Source organism: Chiloscyllium plagiosum, unplaced genomic scaffold (assembly GCF_037043375.1).
Source record: "Chiloscyllium plagiosum isolate Xiang-an unplaced genomic scaffold, Cpla_swu_hap1 HiC_scaffold_43, whole genome shotgun sequence".
NCBI lineage: Eukaryota > Metazoa > Chordata > Chondrichthyes > Orectolobiformes > Hemiscylliidae > Chiloscyllium > Chiloscyllium plagiosum.
In genome coordinates, this window is record NW_028270181.1 from 10,599,240 (window position 1) to 10,624,079 (window position 24,840).

The 24,840-nt window shown below is 41.6% G+C and overlaps 1 long non-coding RNA gene across 1 annotated transcript in view; it reads left to right on the forward strand.

Moving 5' to 3' along the window:
* Positions 1–1,393: 1,393 nt before the first annotated feature.
* The window catches only part of LOC148137434 (uncharacterized), an 82,819-nt gene continuing 59,372 nt past the window's right edge, over positions 1,394–24,840 (forward strand). The window contains exon 1 of the long non-coding RNA XR_015754247.1: positions 1,394–1,477. This is a non-coding gene — a long non-coding RNA (uncharacterized LOC148137434). The remainder of the gene's footprint in view (positions 1,478–24,840) is intronic.

The window sequence follows — 24,840 nt, forward strand, 5'->3', positions numbered from 1 at the left end:
TACAGGAATTAAACATAAAAGCAGGAGGTTACACTTCAACTCGACAGTGCGTTGTTGAGTCTACATTGGGAGTACCTTGTACAATGATGCATTGGAAGCAGTTCAGAGAAGGTTTACCAATACCCGCAGGGGGTAAGATTTTCTTATAAGAAATGGTTGGACAGGCTAGGCTTGTATCTGCTGGAATTTAGAAAAGTAATAGTCAACTTTGATTAAAATATGAAAAGTTCTCTTGGCAGGATACACATGGAGCCAATGGTTCTTCTTGTAAGATGAACTAGAACTCAGATTCACTGTTTCAAAATATGAAACACTGTTCTCAGACAGATATGAAGCGCATTTGTTTTCCCTCACACAGTGTGTCTCAAATCTTTGAAACACTCTTCCTTGGAAAGACACAGGAAGCAGAGTCTTTGAATCTTTTTAAGGCAGAGGTAGATTCTAAATAAGGCCAGGGAGTGAAAGGTTACCTTGGATGGTTGGGAATGTGGAGTAACAAAGGTTGAATTATCATCTCATGGAACAGCAGAGAAGATTCAAGAGGCCTAATCATACGCCTAATTCTTACATTTGTAATTGCAAAGTCCCACGTTCAGAAATCAGTCTGGAACTTTGTCACCTTTTGCAGCAAATTTGGGAAAAGCCCTTCAATCTCATTCTCCATTTAAAGTCAGAAAACATGCTGGCTCAGAAGCACATCGAACCTCCAATTATAAATTCAAACAGGGCTTTTGGCCCAGTTAGTGATCACTGGCGCACACCCTCCACTTGAGCAAGGAGGCCAATGTGACCAAGGAATCAAAACCACAATCAGCTAGAGCAGAAAGCAACCCATCGCTGGGTATACAAAGTTAAAAATCACACAACACCAGGTTATAGTCCAACAGGTTTATTTGGAGGCACTAGCTTTCAGAGCGCTGCTCCTTCATCAGGTGGTTATGGAGAATAAGATTGTAAGACACAGAATTTATAGCAAAAGTGATGTAACTGAAATTATATATTGAAATTATATATCTTTTTACACCCCAGTCCAACACAGTGTCTCCAAATCATTGCTGGGTATGATTGCGAGAAAGCAGTGCAGGGACAAAAGGATGAGTTTAATCACATTTATCCCAATGTCCTGTTCGGTAAGATGATGACTGTCAGCAAGCACGAAACAATTGCAAAGTCCAGTCTCAAAAGACCAAGACCTTGGCAATGTTAGTAATAAGTTTAATCGTTCTGTAAATGATATACAGTACGTTTTTGTGTGTTTGTTATAAATTGTATTTTTCTGCTGTATTGAAGGACAAAGGGCTCAGTTCGCTGGACAGCTTGTTGATAATGCTGTGTGATGCCAGCAGAATGGCCTCATTTCTTGCATCGACTGAAGTTACCGTGGAGTTACCTTCTCGGCCTCTCCTCTGACCTAAGATATTATAATGCTCAAGTTAAACCACCACCAGATGATGAGAGCGCACAGCCCTGTAGACTGGTAAGACTATGAATTTTTTTTTTTAAAAGTAGCAAATCAATCACCTCTCTCAAATCCCAGCTGCGTTCGCTTAACACATTCTATTTCTGATTGGGACATCTTGGTACTTCATAAACAGCAATTTTCATTGTTCCTCATTATATCTTTCATTTTGTGGCTCTTTATTATGGAGAGACAACGGACAGTGACGCTCCAGTTAAAGTCACCACTCAGTCATCTCTTTCTCTAATGAGGAGCAGCCCTATGATCCTCTGGGACATACAACTTTACCTTTATGCCTGCACAGAGTTTGGATTCAAGACAGACTGGTCAAGGAGAAGTCACGGTCAAGAATGGTCTTTAGTTTTGGGATTCTTTATGGCACTGTTTATTACATGGCAAGACAAAATACTACAACAGATGAGGGAAACCAGGCTCCAAATTCTACCACCTATTGCTGGTCAGTCTATTGAACATGCTTCTTTGCCTATGTGTCTAATATTCACATGGCTGGACTTCAGACTTTGGTTTAATTCTCGGTATTTTCTACTCCTTCCTTATCTCCGCCCAAACAGTGTTATTTAAGCCCACTGAAGAATGATTCCTTGGCATTATTGCCAGGTTGCTTTAGGGTCCTAAAGCCCTTATGCAACATTGGTATTCAAGGGATGTCTGGTGGACTTGCTCTTAAAATGCAGCAATCCTGTTGCCACCACACTGGTATTTACTACGCTACACAATGCGTCAGATGGGGAATTTCAGTATAACAAAGAGACGTTGATGATATATGTACTTTGAGATATTGAAAGGTCTTGGAAGCTATAGTAGCTCCATAACAGTATTCAGTTGTTCAGTGTTTGACAATGAGAGACTATTTACTATTGATGCTCATAATGCACAGTTAGACAAGCCTGGGTTAGAGAAAATTAAACAAAGCTGTAGAAAGAGCTGGAAGCCAAAGCTGAAACATGAGATAGACATCTTAAAATAGTGAATAAATCCTAGTCATACATAAAAAGTAGTCTCATCTCAAAATAATTCCAAGACACAAAGCATACAACCTGTAAATTTGCTGCGCTGGTCCTTCTCAGTAAATAGCATTGCAAAATAGATGTTTCCAATATTTTACACCAAAGTAACATTTCAAATAAAATGGTGATGAGTGAAACCAAAATTCAAGTTAAACAAGAAAGGTCCTTTGAACAATACTGATGATATTTAGAAAGCAAGCAATAATGGCACATTCTTCCTTGGAAGTCGGCCTTACTTAGAGACAATTCCATTTCCAAAAATAAAAGTACAATGCCCTTTATTGTACAGAGTTACACCATTTCACAAGGTACTTACGCAGACATGCAGATTTGCAAATGATGGCAAATCAAATGAACCCCCAGCTGACTGCATGTAAAATCCCAATGACTAGTTTCGGTGGCATTAATTATGTGAAGGTGCCAGTGTTGGACTTAGTCCAACTGGCTCATTTGAAATCAGAAGCTTGTGCAGCTTGTTGGAAAAATCCATCATGATCACCAATGCCCATCCTTACTTGGTCTGGCCTACATGTGACTCCAGACCCACAGCAATGTGGTCGACGCTTAATTGCCCTCAGAACAATTAGGAATAGGCAGTAAATACTGGCCCAGCTAGACACACCCTCATCTTGCAAATGAATAACCAAAAAAAAAGATTGTTCTGTGAACCTGTTAATATTTCCTCCAGTTTAGAGGGTTGGAAACAAATTCTTAGCGGGCTTCACAGCACAGGTGCTGAGCAGATGTTTCATTCAGCAGATTCAAGAACTAGGGGTCACAAAATCAGCATAAGGTCATGCCTATTGAGGACTCAGATGAAAAATTCCTTCACTTGGGGAAGTTGCAAATCTTTGGCACACCGCAGAACAGAGCACTATAGATATCAATCTTTGGACTGATCAAGCACGAGATCTATGGAGTTTTGGGCACTTGAACAAGGGAGTAAGGCAGGGATTTGAAGCCGAACACCCAAATTCAGTAAGCAAAAAAAAAACCCCAAAGAACTGCAGCTGCTGGAAATCAGAAACAACAGAAATTGCTGGAAAAGCTCAGCAGGTCCGGCAGCATCTGTGGAGAGAAAACAAAGTTAGCAAATCTGGGTCCAGTGACCCTTCCTCAGGTCACTCCTGACAGCTGCCAGGCCTGCTGAGTTTATCCAGCAATTTCTGTTTTTGTGTCAAAATTTAGCCCTGACTGGCAAAGCAGGCTAGAGGAGGTTGTGTAGCTTCCTTTGGCTCCAATTGCTCATGTTGAACGTCAGAAAAAGATACAAGTCAAGGGGTTCCCCCAGAAAGCAGGACAAAAGGATTGAAAATAATAGTTCCTTGTGTGCACAGTGCCAGTGAGTTGAAATATCTCATCCACTTTTCAAATTTTTTGTAAGTGTGTTTGCAGGGAGAATGATTATGCCAAGTGCCTGTGAAGTGTGTGTTGCTTTCCCAACAACTGAGCTCATCTTCTTTTGATCCAAGCCTTGGGTACTACAGGCTGTGGGGACAGTCACAGGACTTAATGCCAGTCACTTATAGCCGCATGGTCAAAATTCTCTCTCATACCTCGATCAGGAGGCTGCGTTGGATAGACCCTGTACCAAACAAAAAAAAAGTTACATTTTTGATGTATCTAACAATTGACTTTCTGCTGAAATGCACAACAGAGCTTAGTATTTGGTCCACTGCAAAAATGGAGTTGAAAAGTGTGGCACTGGAAAAGCACAGCAGGTCAGGCATCATCCAGGAACAAATACTACCTTCTTGACAAATAAAAACAAAAAAAAAAATTGTTTACCGAAATACTGCTTGTGGGATCTTGTTATGTACGAGATAACTACCTTGCCAAAACACAGGCAATCACTCTAGGAGAAGTACTCAAGTGTTTCTAAACAAAGCAGCAATAAGCTCCAAAATTGTGCCAATATTTCGCTTTCAGATGAAACCACTACTTCGTCACTTCAAAACCAACACTTCTACACCCTCTATATTGACCCAGAAGGTCACATCTTCTCTCACACAGGAGCTGCTGAATCGAATCTGGAGATCCACAAGGTTGGTTTCTCTTTTGCAGATGAGCCACTTGCCACGCTAACCTCCAACCGACACGAAAAATTACTACAAGCCTCATGCACAAACCAAGCTAGCTGAAAGATGTGCAACTGAGCAAACATCATGGAATCATGGGAACGCGGCAAATGACAGGTCAATGCAGAGTTGGGGGCAGAGAGCTTTGTTTTGTTTCTAATATATCAGCCACAACGTGGGAATTTTTAAAAGTGAAGTGTAAAACTAGGTTTAATGGCATTTCTCAAATTCATTTTTAAAGCAACCCCGCATCAGTATTTATTTTAATCAACCAGTTCAAAATGTGTTATGACACATATCCGGGATAGGGTGGGCTTCAAATCAGACCTGCTGGCTCAGAGGCAGGGACTTTACCACTGTGCTCCAACAGCACAAGCCAACAGTATCAACATAAGCTAACCACATGTAATTAATGAGTACTGTAGGAGATGAAGTGTCAACAAGTAGTACAAAAAAGGATACATCATTGAACATCTAGTACGAATAAAAAAATTAATAAATCATTTCTCTGAATTAACAGAATAAAGGCTATTTTATAACACTGTACAATTGCAGATTCTATTTATCAGAACAGGCTTTAAAGAACAAAGACAAACTGTATCCATTGGCAGGAGGGTCAGCATTTAACAGCCACATGTTGAGAAATGAGAGTAGTTATGGTCTCGAATGCATTGTGTGAAAGGCGATTCGAAGCAAATTAAATGCTAACTTTCTCAAGGGGATTGGAGTATCTATTCGGAAAAGGAAAGAATGGGTGATTGGGGCTAATAGGACAGGTTCTTTCAAAAACCCAGCACAAGAAGAATTGGGCTGAATGGCCCCCTTCTGCAGTGTATAGTTCCAGGATTCTATAAAAGGAAAAGTACTTGATCTTGAAAGAAACTTGCAGGATTTCACTCTTTTCCAAGGAATGGCTAATGGAAAAGGTGAAAAGAAGACCAAAAGATAAAGTAGCATATAGAAAGATAAATAATCTATGGGGCAGGGTGGGAAGAGAGAAAAACACACAAATTCAAAAAAAATCATGAATTGAAGATTCCAAAATATGACCATGGAAACCACAATACAGGCTTGAATGTTAAAATTAATAATTTTAAAAAGGTTAATAAATGAAGACTAACAATGGGAACTTTGAGGTCAAAACAAATTTAGTTATACAATATCTTGTAGTCTTTCAATATCCCTGTGCTAATTTATTTTTAATAATTTCACCCATGCATTAAAACAAGTCTGGAGTTGGACAGTTTCTATTTACCTGATAATTCATTAATGACCCTAGCATGTTTATTAGGCATTCAGGCATTCTCTCCTGCGAAAAGAAATGCTAGTATCTATGAAATACCACAATTCTGCCCCATAACTGCAAGCAGCATGGCTCTGGAAGAGGAAAGACTTGAAAAGAAAGCTGGGGGAGATAAGAAACCATCAGTCCTTCATTATCTCACTGTTACAGCACACTGCAGGTGCCATTTACTACAAAGTGTATCGCCGATGGTTTACAAAAGATGCACAGTGAGCAATAAGTCCCAGCATCTTGCTAACTGTGGAGTATTCCACTTATCCAACAAACCAGAGTTTACCTCAAGCATTCTAAATGCAACTAGGAGAAAGTGAGGACTGCAGATGCTGGAGATTAGAGTCGAGAGTGTGGTGCTGGAAAGCACAGCAAGTCAGGCAACATCCAAGGAGCAGGAGACTAATGTTTCGGGGCAAGAGCCCTTCATCAGGAACCATTCTATATGCAACCTTGCGACATATGCTGAGTGTTTCGGATACTCCACAGGTTTACCATGAGCGCAGCTTTAGTTATTAATACCCCAGGTTTAACTTCCTGGTTCTCTTGCATTTGATTTTTTTTTTCTTTCTTTGCTGGTCATAGAGTCATTGAGATGCGCAGGACAGAAACAGACCCTTCAGTCAATTTGTCCATGCCGACCAGATATCCTAAATTAATCTAGTCCCATTTTCCAGCACCTGGCCCATATCTTTTTAAACCCTTCCTATTCATATACCCATCTAGATGGGTTTTAAATGTTGCAATTGTACCGGACTCCACCACTTCCTCTGGCAGCTCATTCCACACACGTACCACCCTCTGCACGAAGAGGTTGCTCCTTAGGTCTCTTTTATGTCTTTCCCCTCTCACCCTAAACCTATGCTGTCCAGTACTGGACTGCCCCACACCAGGGAAAAGGCTTTGTCTATTTATCCTATCCATGTCCCTCATGATTTTATAAACCTCTATGAGGTTTATAAAACCTGATAAACTTAAATAAACTTAAATTTAATATAAATTATATTTAATTTAATTTAAATTTAATATAAATGAGTAAGAAAGATACATGACCTAGCAAATCTAACTTGATGCATACAAAGATAAATAGTAGATTTCCAAATCATCACTCTTTTCAAGGGCTTTAAAAGATGAAGATGCTTTTGTCTCAGAGGACTACGGGATGCTCTTCTGTTGAAAGAGAGACACAACTGATGGGGAGGTTAATCTGAGGGTCACCACGCCTTACGGGAGGGGTGAGGTTGGGCATTGTACCTCAATGATGGAAATATGTTGCTGGAGAAGCGCAGCAGGTCAGGCAGCATCATATTTCCATCTCTGATCCCTCGATGCTGCCTGACCTGCTGCGCTTCTCCAGCAACATATTTCCATCTCTGATCTCCAGCATCTGCAGACCCCATTGTACCTCAATGTCATACTTCTGCGAGGTAAAAGAAAAACACCCTCAGTATCCGACCAAATGTGATCAGGTCAAAATAAAGGGCTATTCACAAATAACAATCAAGCCCTCATTTTCTTTTTCCCAAAAATCTCTCAGACATAACCTTATCAAGCACCAAAAAAAAATGACCTGAACATTCAAGTGTTGCACAGTATTTTCTGTCATCATCTGGCTATATGCCCATCTATGTATCTTAACGGCATATTGCTGCTAACACAACAGTTACTGTCAGGGAAAGCTAAACTAAGTGTTTACAGAAATTCTAAATCCTCCTGTGACCAAGCACTATGTTGCAGGAGGGCAGATATGCTACATCAGCAGGACCAAAAATTTCCAAAGTGCATACAGTTGGAATGAAAAATAGTAGCAGATTCTGGGTTGTGTACAGATCTGCTGATGGGTGGAATTTTAACATCTCAGATCCCCAGGGCAGCACAGTGGCTAGCATTGCTGCCTCACAGTGCCAGGGACCTGGGTTTGATTCCATCCTCAGACAACCGTCTGCATCGGTTTCCTCTGGGTGCTCTGCGGTGTCCCACAGTCCAAAGATGTGTGGGTTCGGTGGATTAGCCAAGAGAAATGCTCATGGGCTGAATGGCCTGCTTCCACACTGTTGGGATTCTATGCTGCCAGACCCTTCACGTGAAGAGTTAAGATCAGACAGCTGACAGGGAGCGAAAGAGATTTGAGTGAGAGAGAGGGAACATAGTAGATATGATGCATACATAATCAACACAGGACCTCAGTGACTGACAGTACACTTCAAACTCAGAGCTACCATTAACGACATAAACGCACAAATTATTAATGATATTAACTAATGTCAGCATGGCTGGTAGATAAAATGGAAAATTAAATTAAAACCATATATACATATTTGCAGACAGTAGCAGATATCAGGAAGTGATTTTGTTGCTATAATTTAATCACAAGTTTCAAATGCTGGTTAAACCCCAAGTTCAACTGTACTCGTAATTCAGGATGCAAGTTTAAAGCCCTCAATTAATTACTGCCTTGAAGTCACTGCCAAGACACATCCATAACAGGAATCAGTAGCTACTTCTCCAAATCTACCCTGAGGGGACCTGGATCTTATTTTCAGCCCAAAAATAGTGAGAAATTTGGGAGGTGCAACTTTTCAGGAGTTTTAAAAGATTTAGAATGCAAGAAAAAATGCTCATAATTTCAATTCATTCCATTCAGTTATTGTATATAAGTAGCGCTGGACAATAAAATTCTTCGTTTCAGAACAGAAAGCAAGTCAGAATTTATTTTGCCCTCTCAGCACTACATTTGTCACAAGCCCTGGCCAAGGAAGATTTACTGCAGTTCTGAAGGTAGCTCACTGGACTCAAACTGCTTTCTCTCCACAAATACTGCCAGACCTGAGTTTTTCCAGCAATTTCTTTTTTTGTTTAAGATTTACAGCACCTTTCAACAGGGGGAAAAAGAAAAGCAGTTTTGCCAGGTTATAAAATGCTGCAGTCATTACCCACAGCCATTTAATTAAATACTGGCACAGCCAGACTTGTGTCAAACACCTACATTTATTCCCCTTGTAATATAGGGCCAATTTAGAAAACTACATAAATAAAATAACAGCTGATTTTCCCAAGTCAATTTACAAAATGCCTCACTTGTGTTAAAGCCGCTTCGTAAATTAGCATTCAAGAAATCCACTTTAATAAGCAAGGGATATTTTAGAATGCTCATAAATGCACAGAACAGTCAGTGAAGGACACTTGCCCAGTGCTTCCATCTTACACACAAGCACATCAACAAACAGAAGTGGAAGCAGTGATTAGCACAGCAAACTGCACTGTTCAACATCAACTGTCATACAATAATTACCTTATGTCCCACATCTTAATTGGAGAAGGCAGCCAACTACAAACTTCTGCTTTTTCCATCTCACAGTTATATAATAACATTTCAAAACATAGCACTCCACGTTGAATGAGTACAGATTAAAAGGTCATCACAATGAAATCCTTGTCTCTCCCAAAATGTTGCATGATCCTGTTGTGTTTCCGACATTTTCTGCATTCACTCCATCTCCAAAACAGGTTGTTAAAGAACATTATAATAGAACTTGCTGGAGCCCCTTCCATTAATATAATTTGAAGCATAAACCATTCTCAACCTTAGCAGGTGGTGGGCACTCAGTGCTTGAAGACTGTCATGATAGGGGTCAGAGTTTTGGATATTAAAAAAAATTAAGGAATAGAGCAGGGACATACAATGAATTCATTAAGCGAAGGAGGTTGGTCAGAACATCGAATGTCTTACTCCAACCCATGTGCACTGATTATTATAAAAGCTACAAACTCAATGTCTTCAAAGCGCAATCTTTGCACCACTCCACACAGACACACTTACCATTATAACTTTGATAATCAAATTTCACATATAGATTTGATCCATTGTGATTCCAATCTATGTAGAATTGTACTATTACTGTTTCATAAAAGTAAACTCATATCCTGAAGAAGGGCTTATGCCCGAAACGTTGATTCTCCCGTTCCTTGGATGCTGCCTGACCTGCTGCGCTTTTCCAGCAACACATTTTCAGCTCATATCTATATTATGCCTTTTAGAACACCCCAATGCCCTCCACAAGCAATACTTTGAAGGATGTTCACTATTGTTATCAGTACACCACACAGATACTGTAGCGTGGTGGCCACAAATGACCAACTCACCACATCTGGATCCATTGGTTCAGGTATCAATGTCACTTGCTCCTTCTTGCTGTCTTCAAGACAAAGCGAACCTTTTATAGGTAGATGTCTAAAAGACAATATGTTTAGCAATGCAATGCTCTTTGAGCACTGCGTTGAATTCACCACTCTTCAGAATTGTGTCCTTAAGCTTCTCTCAGTCCACGTAAGGGTCACCATGTCAATGGTGAACCAAACCAATTCTCAGTGAAGAGCTAAAACCTCAAGAGACAACGGCTGCTCATAGGCAGAGGTTCCTATGGGAAAACAACTTTTATTGCCATTGAGTACACAGGAGACAATGGGAAACCAGTTCCATATATTCTTTTCTCTAGTTGTATTGCACACTGAAGTTAAAAGTGGAAAACTTAAGAGCAACTGATGACGAAAGTGCGAGCCACACAGTGTGAAGCAAACAGCAAAAGAACTGTCCTGAACCTGGTTGTTGCTGAATATTTCTGGAGTAGACAAGCAGAAGACTGGAGGAACACAGCAAGCCAGGCAGCATATTTCTGGTGTCCTGCCTCTTCTGGGGAGATTTCAGAGAGATATTTGCTGGGATGGATAGTGTGAATCTGGTCCTGCTCATAGAAACTATGTACTGTCCATACAGGGACTGCAGCGACGGTTCACCAGACTGATTCCTGGGATGGCCGGTTTGTCATACAGAAAGAGATTGGACTAAGTGGACCTGTATTCACTGAAGTTATGTTCTTCCCTCTCCCTTCACCCATCATCCCCATGCATTAACTTTGTTTCCTTTGCCACTGTTACCACCTTGTCTGCTGAGTATTCCCAGTAACAACTTCTCTTGTACTTGAAAAATAAGTGTAGCGCAGGGCAGCAGCTAAAGAGCAGGATTGTTGGGCTGGGGACGGTGGGGTGGCTCAGGAAATCAGATGAGGTGGATAGCAAAGAGATATCGCCAAAAGAATGGGTGGAAAAGTCTCCTTTTATAAAAAACACTGGGTCGAGAGTGTGGTGCTGGAAAAGCACAGCAGGTCAGGAAGCATCTGAGGAGCAGGAGAGTCGACATTTCAGGCAAAAGCATCGAGTGCCCACTCAGCCTCAGTGAGATAGGACAGTCGTACCTGGCAATTAACATGAAGCAGCATGCTGCAGCAAAATCTTTAATGGGTACAGCCTGACACACCAGCTGCAATTTGCTGGGGATACAATTGCATGCAAGTTACTACAGTTAACAGACCTACACAGTCAATTGACTTAAACAAGGTGCAGGTAACAGCATCTTCAATCTATCAATTTTACCAGCAGGTCGAATCAATTCCACAAAAAACTTCCTGGAAAATATTGTATTCTTGTTGTACCCTCAAAATATCAGCCCAAACTTTGGAAGTTTTACACAAAAAACAAACAAGTAGCAAAGCAATAGAATAAATTAAGAACTGCAGATGCTAGAAATCGGAAAGAAACAAAAACAGAAATTGCTGGAAAATCTCAGCAGGTCTGGCAGCATCTGTGGAAAGGGAAACAGAATTGACATTTCAGGTTCAGTGAACTTTCTTCAGAATTTCAGTTAAGTATGTTCTCTCTCCGCAGGTACTGCCAGACCTATTGGTTATCCCGCAGGTTTTGATTACATGTCTGTTTTCTTTCAGAATACAAAATTTCCACACTCTATTCGCTTCAATACTTGAAACAAAAATAGAAGTTGCTGGAGAAATTTAGCAGATCTGGCTGCATCTGCAGAGAGAGGGGAACAGAGTTAACATTGAGTCTTCCTCCCATAGAAAAAAAACAGCTTTCTGTTGTTCTCTCTCCACAGATTCTGCCAGATCTACTGAGTTTCTCCAGCAGTTTCTGCTTTGATTGCAGGATTCCAGTTTTTGCAGGTCTTTGGTTTTAATTATATGCACAAACTGCAAGGACAGAAAGATGTCATATTAGAATTGATTTTTCCTCATATATTACAGTTGATCAGTCTCTGCATCTTCTCTGTAATACTATATTCTGCGTTCTGTTCCATTAGTCTGATGTATTTACATATAAAGGTATGATTTGTCCAGTTGCACACAAAACAATACTTTTCACTTCTCTGCCAAGAAACTGCAGAGATTGTGAACACAGCCCAGTCCATCATACAAGCCAACCGTCCAACCAGTGACTCCATCCACACTCCCTGCTGCCTCAGCAAGGCAACCAAAGACCCCTCCCACCCCAGTTATAATCTCTTCCGTCAGGCAGAAGATACAAAAGCTTAAACACACATACTAATAGATTCAAGAACAGCTTCTTCCCAGCTGTTATTAGACTTCTGAATGGACCTCTCAAATTTAAATGTTGATCTCGCTCTCTGTGCGCCTTCACTGAAGCCATAACACACAATTCCTCACTCTGATCTATTACCCAAATGCACTTTGTATGGTATGATCTGTCTGTACTGCACGCAAAACAAACTTTTCATCATATCTCAGCACACATAACATTAATAAATTTTAGACTAATGATTTAGAGACAAAAATCTGCAGATGCTGGAATCCAAAGTAGACAGGCAGGAGGCTGGAACAACACAGCAAGCCAGGCAGCATCAGGAGATGGAGAAGTCAACGTCTTGGGTGTAACCCGAAATGCTGCTGTGTTCTTCCAGCCTCCTCCTTGTCTACCCTAAATCAAATGATTTGCCAGCCACCACTGCACGCTTTAATTGCAAATGTATTCTCATGCCAAATATCTTTCAGCTTTTGGTTGGATCATGGCCTGCATTTAACCCTGAACCAACACCACTGAACTTTCTAAAATTGCTGTGGAAGCTTGCTGTGCACAGATTAGCTGTCAGGTTTACAACAGTGATTCCAGTTTAAGTAGTAGATCATTGTGAAACATTTGAGTGCATCCAGAGGTTGTGAAAGGCGCCATATAAATGCAAAATGTTGTTTCTTCTTTTTTAAAAAGGGTTTCTATTCCCTCACCTTTGGAAACCTCAGAAAAACAGCAAGATGCCTTTTGCAAGCATCTCATAATTCAAGATTTCAGCTGGAAATTATGAGACATACTTTTTTGCGCCTCTTGCAGCGGACAAAAGAATTATGTCTTCCGAAAAGATCACCATACCCCTTTTCGCCTTTCTACAACAGTTACTTAACCATACTTTATGTAATCTACCTACTGCAATTGTAACCTTGTTACCAGACATACCACAACCGTCACTAAAATTGCACCAGTAATCGCAACAGCGCTGACATCTATTGACATACTTTTTTTTAATAAACAAACCAACCCTTTTAAAATATAGCTCATGGTTTCTGCCTTGAAACAGGTACGGAAAACCCCGAGTTAGCATCCTCCCAAGTCCTACGATCAACTTATTTCACCAAAAAAAAACCCCAAGGACAGGCACTCTGAACAGACCCGGGGTGCCCGGCAGTTGCTACTGGGATCTCTTTTTGGGGGATGCCGTTCAAATTTACAGCTGCCTTGATATCAAGATGCTGATCCTGTGGGTCACTTGTAAATACCACCCCCTCAGCTTTCAATGCCCATTCAACAGGGGGGAGGGAGGTGAAAGTCGTAGGAGGTATTTTCTCCCCATAACATACACACAAGGTGTTCCCCCCCCCCCCCCCCCCCAAACCCAGCTTTGTTATTGATGCTGATGGGGGACGGGAGGTAACGATACATTTCAGGGAAAATTGCACAGCGTTGCTCAGCGGCTTGTTTATTATTTGCGAAGGAGCCAGGGAGAAACTTACAAGGCTCTCATTGTGTCAATTACACCCAGAACGTAAGAGGACACCAACTCCCCCCTTACCTTTGAAATCTGTAAACTACAAAACGTGAGATACTTGACACGGCAGCCTGAGATGATTCAAAAAGTTAGACATCTGATATTCTAAAAAGAAAAATCCCCTTTCCCCCCCATATGTGCTGAGCTCAGCTGTAGACTCAATTTCTACTTTTAAAAAAAAACTTGAGAAGCGCCGACTGTTTTGTAAACTCGAGTTAAAAGTCAATCTTGAGTGGATGCAATATGCTACAATGTAACGCGGCCCTAGCTGATACAGTAACCCGAGAGAGAGAGAAAGAAGCCAGTTCAACAGGAGCATTTTAGCTCATTAACTTTTCTCTTTCGCCGGCCTTTCAGCGTACCTGCCCTCGCCCCGGAGCTCTCGTTCAGCAGCAGCGGAAGGTAGGGAGGGGTGGTTTGTTCAGACCACCGAGGCTGAGGTCTCTGCGCCGTGCCCCCACCCCCCCCGGAGCTGGTCTCTGTTGTATTAAAAGCCAACAAAACGCCGCCTCCCTCGCCGGGCTCAGAGAGACGCCATGGCCAGAGAATTGCTACATTGAACCCAGACGTGGAGCCAACCATTCCAGAAACCCAAAGCGGGGGGAGGGGGTGTTGGGGGAAACGTGTGACGGTGAACTTTTACCCCAGCGAGGGCAGGGCAACCTGAAGACAAAGCGGTGAATTGCTGAGTGTTTTAACTGCAGGAGGTAGCCACATTGAGAGGGGTAGTGACATTTGCGGCTCGTTTAGTCTCCCCCTCCTCAGACCTCCACCCCCCCCCACCCACATGGCAGCTGGTGGTCGAGTCCGGATTGAAAGCTCACGAATGTGTATCAGAATGCTGCAGGAGCTGACACTGTCAGAGCCCGGGAGGGCTAGCCAAAGCGTGGGTCTGCGTTTTTTGGGGGGGTCTAAACCAGCACACTGGGTCTATTTCTGAAAACAAAATGATGTTGGACATCACAGCGGGTGAGGTTGACCCGCTGCGATCTCCAGCATTTTTTTGTTTTCAGTTTATATTCCAGCATCTGCAGTAATTTGTTCATATAATGTCTGTTTCTCTCTCTCGCTCCTGCTGTGAAACAGCACTGGGATTAATTCTCTGTGTGTTTCTCCTGGTTCGAAATAGTACTGGGTCTATTTCTCTCTCTCTCTCTCTCTCTCTCTTTATCCTGGTGTGAAACAGAGTTGGGTCTATTTCTCTCTCTGTCCTGGTGTGAAACAGCAGTGGGTTTATTTCTCTCTATCTCTCTCTCTCTGTCCTGATGTGAAACAGCAGTGGGTTTATTTCTCTCTCATTCTGTCTCTCCTGGTGTGAAATAGCACTGGAGCTATTTCTCTCTCCCTCTCTGTCCTGGTTTGAAACAGCATTGGGCGGGTTGTTTTTTTGTTGTTGGGGAGTGCCATCATTCAACACCAAAGAGAAATAATGAGCGATTTGTCTTGTGGGACTGGGTGCCTCGTCTTTTTCACGAATGAAGTTGTCAATAGAGAAGGCGATCAGCGCCGTAATTTCGAGGGTGCATCTCAAACACCACTCTATTTTGCTTTAACTTTTCTCTCCGCCCTGCCCCGGGCGGGTTTCCATGTCTCTCTCTCTCTCTCGTCAGCCGCCTCCTTCTCCTCGGGCCTGCCGATTCCCGAAACGCTCAACCTCGGCTGATGGTCCGAGTGCAGCACTCCCGACCTCCGCCGTCCATCCATTGAGAAGCATGTCTGACCTCTAAATGATATGGCAGACATCCCGTGCTGCCGCTGGATGTAAAGAGTGGGGTAGCTCTAGGCCATCGTTTGCTTGATCATTTATCTCGCTGATGTGGGATCTTGCTGTTTACAAACCCGCCTAATCCCCGTGACTAAGAGCAGGCAAAGGCCATTCAATGTGATCACGGCTGACATCCTATCTCCAAGCCACGTTTCTGCTTACTCTCCATGCCCCATCATGCATTTAATATTCTTATTAAAAATGTATCAATCTCTTCTTTAATATCAAAGACCCAGCCTTCTGTGATAGTGAATTTCACAGGCAGACCACCCTCTGAGTGAAGAAATATTTTCTCATCTCAATCCGAAATGGTCTGCCTGCGTCCTTGGCTGTGACTCCTGGCCCACACGAGGAGGAACATCCTCCCCACATCGAGTCTGTTATAATCAGATGCTGTACATTGTATAATATTGAGCAAAAAAGATTGAACTCCCTACCTAACAGTATTGTGGGAGGGGGAATTCAAGAAGGTGACCTCTTAATGTTAACTAGACTTGGGAGTTGGATGCCAACCCAACCCGCACGTCATGTCGGCATCAATGCAACACCTTCCTCCATCACACATTGCCCATTTTCATTTAGTCAGGGCATGACCTCTGCAGAACCCAAATCACCAAAAGAGAAAATGGGAAAATTCTGGTCACTAACTTCCTCCTTGATGTCTTGTTGTGAACTGAAGATAAAACAGACCATTTTCACGAGATGTGGCAGAGAAACTAACTACCTAGCTTCACACAAGCATCATAAAACTCTGTGTCAGAACCTGCGGCTTTCTGCAGAGTTGGGATCTCCAGAGCAGTTGGCAGCTGTTCACCCCATTGCACTGTTGCATTCCATTTACTTTCAATTTACCATTCAGTGCCTTTCCATTGCAGAATAAAAAAGGCTTGTACTTATGTAGAGCTGTCCATTATCATTGGATGCCCCACAGCCAGTGATGCATTGTAAAGGTGTTGGAGATATATCAGCCAATTTGTGCACAGCAAGACCCCACAAACAGAACCTGATTTTGAGATAAACAGCAGTGCTGGAGGACACATCTGGGAAGGTTCTTTGACCCAAAAGCATTGACTCTGCTTCTTTCTCCCTGCAGATGCTGAGTTCCTCCAGCATTTTCTGTTTTGCCTGGTTGTTCGCTGAGCTGGCAAATTGATTTACAGACATTTCACCTCCTGTCTAGGTGTCATCTTCATCGCTTTGGAGCCTCCCGTGAAGCGCTCTGTAGTGTGTCTTCTGGAATATATTTGGTTCTGCTACTTCTGGTTGTCCATTACAGTGGCCGATATATTGGGTCCAGGTCAATGTGCTTTTAGAAATTTTCTGGCTGTCCTCTGTGTGGCTTGTCCTGTGATAGTTGTGTTGTTCCAGTCAAATTTGTGGTCCCTGTCATCTTTTTGTGTGGCTACTAAGGTCGTGGCCAAATAAATTCCAGAAGACGCAATGCAGCAATGCTTCACAGTTGGCTCCAAAGCAATGAAGATGTCACCTGTACAGGGGCCGAACATCTGCAAATCAACTTCTCAGCTTAGCGAACATACCCATAACCATGACAACCAGCACCAAAGCTACTAACCTTTACGCAAACCTTGAACTTTCTGTTTTTATTGCAGCTCTCCAGCATTGGCAGTATTATATTTTTATCTGTGTATGAGATATTGGTTGAAGGATAAGTATTTTCCAGCACATGGGAAAAACCTCCCCTTTGTGTTTTCTGAAAGTGAGCTGCAAGATCTTCAATTAAGGCAGGCCCACCTGAGAGAATAAGAATAATATGTTTTCGCTTTACCAAATTGGCATTCAATTTGTTTTTTTTAATACTGCAATCTTTGTTATTGATTGATACAACAACAACTTGTATTTCTGTAGCATCTTAACTGGAGCACAATGTTCTTCTGTGCTTCACAGAACCATGTTACTGTTTGCCAGTCAGTATTTGACACTAAACTTTGGAAAAGCAAACTCAAACAGATGACGAAATAGGTTTTAAGGAGGGGTTTAAAGGAGCAAAGCAAGCCAGCGAGGTTTAAGAAGACCTTAAGCAGAGCTTAAGATATTGTCAGTCAAATGCATGGCCAGCAATTATAAAATGATTAAAATTAGAGCTGCTGAGAAGACCATAATGAGATGAACATGGATATTGTGGGGGGTTGTGTGGTTGGAAGAGGTTACAGAAATAGGGAGGGTCAGGGACATGTAGGGATTTGGAAATGAGAAGGAAAATTTGAAAATGGAACCATTGCCAATGTAGGTAAACAAGAGCTGGGAGGAAAGGTGAATATGACTTGATATGAGTTGGGATATAGGCCACAGGTGTGAAATAGTTTCAAAGTTACAGGAGACCTAACAGAAACACTTTGGAACAGTCAAGCCGACAGGAGGCCAAAGGCATGTATGAAGCTGTCAGTAGCAGATAAGCTGAGGCAGAAGTGTACAATGTTACAGAGGTGGTAATGGGCAGGCATGGATATGTGGTCCGAATCTCAGCTTGCGCTCAAATCTGAGATACAGTTGGTGAACAAATAAGCAATGTAATATGCAGATGGACTGGGTAAATAATGTTGCCAGTGGATCCAAAGAAAGGGAATTCATGGAATGCTTACAGGATGGCTTTTTGGAACAGCTTGTCATGGAGCCCACAAGGGAGCAGGCTATTCTGGACCTAGTGCTATGTAATGAACCAGACTTTATAAAAAATCTTAAAGTAAGGGAACACTTAGGAAGCAGCGATCATAATATGGTAGAGTTCAGTCTGCAGTTTGAAAGAGAGAAGGCAAAATCGGATGTAATAGTGTTACAGTTAAATAAAGGTAATTATGAGGGCATGAGAGAGGAACTGACGAAAATAGACTGGAAGCAGAGCCTAGCAGGGAAAACAGTAGAGCAAAAATGGCAGGAGTTTGTGGGTAAAATTGAGGACACTGTACAGAGGTTCATCCCCAAGAAGAGAAAGATTATCCGGGGAGGGATTAGACAGCCATGGCTGACAAAGGAAGTCAGGAAATCTATCAAAGAAAAAGAGAGATCCTATAAAATGGCCAAAAGCACTGGGAAATCAGAAGCTTGGGAAGGCTACAAAAACAAACAGAGGATAACAAAGAGAGAAATAAGGAAGGAGAGGATCAAATATGAAGGTAGGCTAGCCAGTAATATCAGAAATGATAGTAAAAGTTTCTTTCAATACATAAGAAACAAACGACAGGCAAAAGTAGACCTTGGGCCACTTCAAACTGATGCTGGGAGCCTAGTGATGGGAGATAAGGAAATAGCAGGACAACTTAATAAGTACTTTGCATCAATCTTCACAGTGGAAGACATGAGTAATATCCTAACAATTAAGGGGAGTCAGGGGGCTGAGTTGAGTATGGTTGCCATTACAAAAGAGAAAGTGCTAGAAAAGCTAAAAGGTCTTAAAATTGATAAATCTCCTGGCCCTGACGGGCTACATCCTAGAGTTCTGAGGGAGGTGGCTGAGGAAATAGCGGAGGCGTTAGTTGAGATCTTTCAAAAGTCACTGGAATCAGGGAAAGTCCCGGATGATTGGAAGATCGCTGTTGTAACCCCCTTGTTCAAGAAAGGATCAAGGCAAAAGATGGAAAATTATAGGCCAATTAGCCTAACCTCGGTTGTTGGTAAAATTCTAGAATCCATCATTAAGGATGAGGTTTCTAAATTCTTCGAAGAGCAGGGTCGGATTAGAACAAGTCAACATGGATTTAGTAAGGGGAGGTCGTGCCTGACAAACCTGTTGGAGTTCTTTGAAGAGGTGATAAGTAGGTTAGACCAGGGAAACCTAGTGGATGTTATCTACCTAGATTTCCAAAAGACCTTTGATAAGGTGCCACACGGGAGGCTGCTGAGTAAGCTGAGGGCCCATGGTGTTCGAGGTGTGCTACTGGTATGGATTGAGGATTGGCTGTCTGACAGAAGGCAGAGAGTTGGGATAAAAGGTTCTTTTTCGGAATGGCAGCCGGTGACAAGCGGTGTCCTGCAGGGTTCAGGGTTGGGGCCGCAGCTGTTCACATTATATATTAATGATCTGGATGAAGGGACTGGGGGCATTCTAGCGACGTTTGCCGATGATACAAAGTTAGGTGGACAGGCAGGTAGTACTGAGGAAGTGGGGAGGCTGCAGAAGGATCTAGACAGTTTGGAAGAGTGGTCCAGGAAATGGCTGACGGAATTCAATGTGAGCAAATGCGAGGTCTTGCACTTTGGAAAAAAGAATACAAGCATGGACTACTCTCTAAACGGTGAGAAAATTCATAAAGCCAAAGTACAAAGGGATCTGGGAGTGCTAGTTGAGGATTCTCTAAAGGTAAACATGCAGGTTGAGTCCGTGATTAAGAAAGCAAATGCAATGTTGTCAATTATCTCAAGAGGGTTGGAATATAAAAGCACTGTTGTGCTACTGAGACTTTATAAAGCTCTGGTTAGGCCCCATTTGGAGTACTGTGTCCAGTTTTGTTCCCCACACCTCAGGAAGGACATACTGGCACTGGAGCGTGTCCAGCGGAGATTCACACGGATGATCCCTGGAATGGTAGGTCTAACATATGAGGAACGGCTGAGGATCCTGGGCTTGTATTCATTGGAGTTTAGAAGATTAAGGGGAGATTTAATAGAAACTTACAAGATAATACATGGCTTGGAGAGGGTGGACGCTAGGAAATTGTTTCCGTTAGGCGAGGAGACTAGAACCCGTGGACACAGCCTTAGAATTAGAGGGGGTAAATTCAGAACAGAAATACGGAGACATTTCTTCAGCCAGAGAGTGGTGGGCCTGTGGAATTCATTGCCACAGAGTGTAGTGGAGGCCGGGACGCTAAATGTCTTCAAGGCAGAAATTGATAAATTCTTGATGTCACAAGGAATTAAGGGCTACGAGGAGAATGCAGGTAAGTGGAGTTGAAATGCCCATCAGCCATGATTGAATGGCGGAATGGACTCGATGGGCCAAATGGCCTTACTTCTGCTCCTATGTCTTATGGTCTTATGGTAATGACCTTGAGGTGATGGACAAGCCAAAAGAGGTGGTGGTGAGGTCAGGCCTGGAGTTGTCAGAGCACATGTGGAAATTGCTGTGATATTTTCATATGAGGTCGTCAAGGCACATCATGTCGATGAGAAATCTAGGAGGGCCAAAACTAGATCTTTGTGGGGCACCAGTGCTAAATGATAAAGGACTATGTTGCCAAGGTTGGAGGATTTGAGCTATAGGGAGAGGCTGTGCAGGCTGGGGCTGTTCTCCCTGGAGTGTTGGAGGCTGAGGGGTGACCTTATAGAGGTTTATAAAATCTTGATGGCATGGATAGGCTAAACAGACAAGGCCTTTTCCCTGTGCTGAGGGAGTCCAGAACCAGAGGGCATAAGTTTAGGATGAGGGGAAAGATTTAAAAAGGACATACAAGGCAACGTTTTCACACAGAGGGTGGTACGTGTGTGGAATGAGCTGCCAGAGGAAGTGGTGGAGGCTGGTACAATTACAACATTTAAAAGACATCTGAATATGTATATGAATAGGAAGTGTTTAGAGGGATATGGGCCAAGTGCTGGCAAATGGATTAGATTAATTTAGGATATCTGGTTGGCATGGACGAGTTGGACCAAAGGGTCTTTTTCCGTGCTTTGTATCTCTATGACTCTATGACAAGAAAGAGCAACTTATTGCATGTACCTCTCCAGCTCCTACTAAATTGAAAAGAATAGAAGTTGGTCAGATCAGTTCCAACCAGCTGGACAACAGTGGAGAGACATCAGAGGAGGATAATATGGTCAACCATGTCAAACTTTACAATTATCCAGGCTAGTTACCTTTGTGAGAGTCAAAAATGCGGCAGGTCAGGCAGCATCAAAGAAACAGGAGAATCGACGTTTCGGGCATAAGCCCTTCTTCATGCTTCTGCCTGAAACGTCGATTCTCCTGCTCCTTTGATGCTGCCTGACCTGCTGCACTTTTCCAGCAACACATTTTTAAGCTCTGATCTCCAGCATCTGCAGTCCTCACTTTCTCCTTTGTCAGAGTCACACAGGATGTCATTTGTGGCTTTGGTAAGAGCTGTTTTTCTACCGTAGTGTGTTGGGAACTCGACTAGGGGGACAATTGGCACAGATTTGAAAGGTAGTGACATGTCCAAGGACTATTCTTGCGTGCAGAATGAACAAGCAACATGTTATTCATGAAGTGACCTAAATAGTGGTGACATATAATTGTGTCTGGTAACACCCTGGATCACCCAACTGTGTCACTGATGATTACACTTGACACACTTTAACTTGTAAGTATCTACACATCCCCTCAATGACCTCATTTCATTTCACTTCATACATTTTGGTTCTATTTTTATACTTACCTCAACTTAAAACTTTAAAACAGAATGCTACGTTCATCACAGCTTTCAGAAGGGGGAGTGTCTTCATTAAATTGATTCGATATCTTGAGAGGACAGAAGGGATTCAATATAAACAGCTGGTAATTGAAGCCTTAAAGCTTAATATAAACTCACTAAAGAAGCATTGCAGGCTGACACCTCTGGGATGAGGCATGTGATCATTTTGCATTGCAACAGAGCCAGATTTAAGTCTATTTCCAATCACCAACAAGGAGAGGGAGAGAAACAAAACCAGAAATTGATGGAAAGAGAGGGATTAGCTAGACAACACACCTTCTTTCAATCATATCCTGCATGTGCTACCTTTTTTCATATTATATTTGTGATCTCAACTGTCTGATTTATATATAATTTTAACATCATTTAACTTTGGGTTTTCTGTGTGTCTAAAGTTCATAATTAACTTAGATTTCTGTAGCTATGGTGACTTCTAGAACAGTTTGTGAGAGCTAATTTGGCACTGCCGATGGGTATGTGTTTACTCAAGGATGTTTTATGACTTAGCAAGCTAGACCATTGTGCTTTAAGGTTGGTTAGAAATTTCTAGATTCAGAGGAGGTTTAAAGCTCAGAGAAAATATCCATAGCTTAGAGAGCGACGGTGATATTTTCGGTTCTACTTTGTTTGGGCAGAATTCTGTGAAGTTTGGGGATGGAGATGGTTACATAGAGTTGTTCTACTGAGAAGAGAAGAATCCAGCAAAATTAGGCTGCCACATTATAATAGTTTAATGATTTTCCCAAACCAAAAGTTAACTCTGAAGAAGTTACTTGAAGATCAGTCCATTGAATCTCAGGTGTATGATAGCTCCAAGAAGTTATCAGTGTTTCCAGCTGAGGAGTTAAAGTTTCCTTAAGCATACCAAGATATTGAATTGTTCTTCTCCTCTCCAGATGTGAGTACTGTAAAAGGAGTGCTATTGTACTGTACAAATAATTTTTTTTGGAAATATTTTGGAATTAATAATTTTACTATATGTTTACAAGTCTTTGAATTTGTGTTGTAAGTAAATAATTCTGTTAATCTTCATTTCTTTTGGTAAATAAACTTCTGTTTTTCTGCTGAAACAAAATCTGCAACATCGCATGCCTATGTTCCAATGAGAGGCCACCTCATGAAAATCAAAGCAATATGGACACATTAAACCTGGTTTTTCAGTCTGGAATCTGACTTGACCTGTAGTTTGGGTCATAATGTATTGTTGGACTGGATCCCAAGTGATGCACTTTCATTTTGCTTCTTCTCAAGTGTACAATTGTACGAGGTACAAGTTTGGGAAGGAATGTGGGAACACATTTTGAATCAAAATGGAGCTTTCCCTCTATTTTGTCATAATGTTTCCTTTGAAATCGCAGGAGTGTTATGGTGCAGAAGGAGGCCAATGTGCCGGCTCATTAGATGTGTATCATTACCGAGCGCCAGTCTCCTGCTTTACTCCCACACCCATGAGGATATACTCACCTGTGGTTTCTTGTTTGGGTTTGGATTGAGTTATTCATTTGCAGAATTATCTATCTTTAGTTTTGGTTCCTAATATTTTTTATCCTCAAATCAATCCCTATGTGGGTGATAGGTATGATATACATCCAGTAAATAACAACTATATAGTGATCGATTTGTGGATTATACCAATGCACTTCATTGGATGCATTATCACTTTGTTAAAACTCTGTCTCTAGAAAAACATACTTGAGTTTTGTAACAATTTGTATTCCTTAAATATTTTTACAGGAATGAAAATCGGCAAAAAAGATTGTAACATGCTGCCTGAACAAATTATTGTGTACTGACATTCTTATGAGCAGGCTTCAATTTTGCCGCATCAGCTAGGAGTTGTTGTGTCACCATAGGGGCTGAGGAAGGGGTGAATAAAGTAGGATCAGACTGAAGCCAAACCTCCAGGAGAACCAAATGATTAGAATGAGATTAATCAAGGGTGGAATTGGGATGCAAAGGAAAAGAGAAAATCAAGATAGAAGCAAATACATGATTAGAGGGCACAGAGGATCAAAAGTCAACTGAAAGGAGATGAGGAGAAACAATAGTGAAAAGCCTCGTGCTCTGTCAACATTCACAATATTTTCTTGTGCTTGATCATGACTTGTGGGCATTTGTTGCCCATCCTTAATTGCCCCATTCAACCTTTTCAAAGGACAATTGAGATTCAGCATATTGCTGTTAGTCTTGAGTTATTAAAAAGGTAAAAGAGCAGATTTCCTTATCTAGAGAACATTAATAAACTAGATATATTTTTACAGCAATTAATTCTATTCTCATAATCATCACTACTGAAGCTAACGTTTAATTCCAGATTCTAATTAATTGAATTCAAATTTCAGCATGTTGCCTTGGTAGGATTTGGACTTGTGTCCCCCAGAGTATTAGCTTTGGTTTACCTGGATTATAGGTACAGTGACATTTCCAATATTTCACAGTCTGGCCAGTGTTCAGTGTTAAAGAATGGTCTGAAATATACCATGGGTATATCATTACATTTGACATTGTTAACTTCATATTTGCTATTTCATATCAAAAATGGGAAATGTATGATATTTAGCTATTATCTAGTTCACTACATAAGAACATAAAGAACACGGACAGCAATGCAACGTCTTGGGTAATATACCAGACTGCCTATCTCTCCATGTTGCAATCATACTACAGAATTATCTTAGCTATTAAGTGATACTTGTGGTTGTCAAGAATATAATTGAAACAGCAAAGTATAAAATGACTTTGTCAAAACTGTGAAGAATCTAAGATGATGCATCCCATATTTTTAGTTTAAAAAGATAATTACTTCAGTTTGATTCAGTGCATTCAAGATTATTTCCTTTCTCCCTGCGAGAATCTGGACATTTCATTTCTGTTCAATGTTCCAATTGACATCTGAAATTGATTTACACAGTCTGGGTGACATT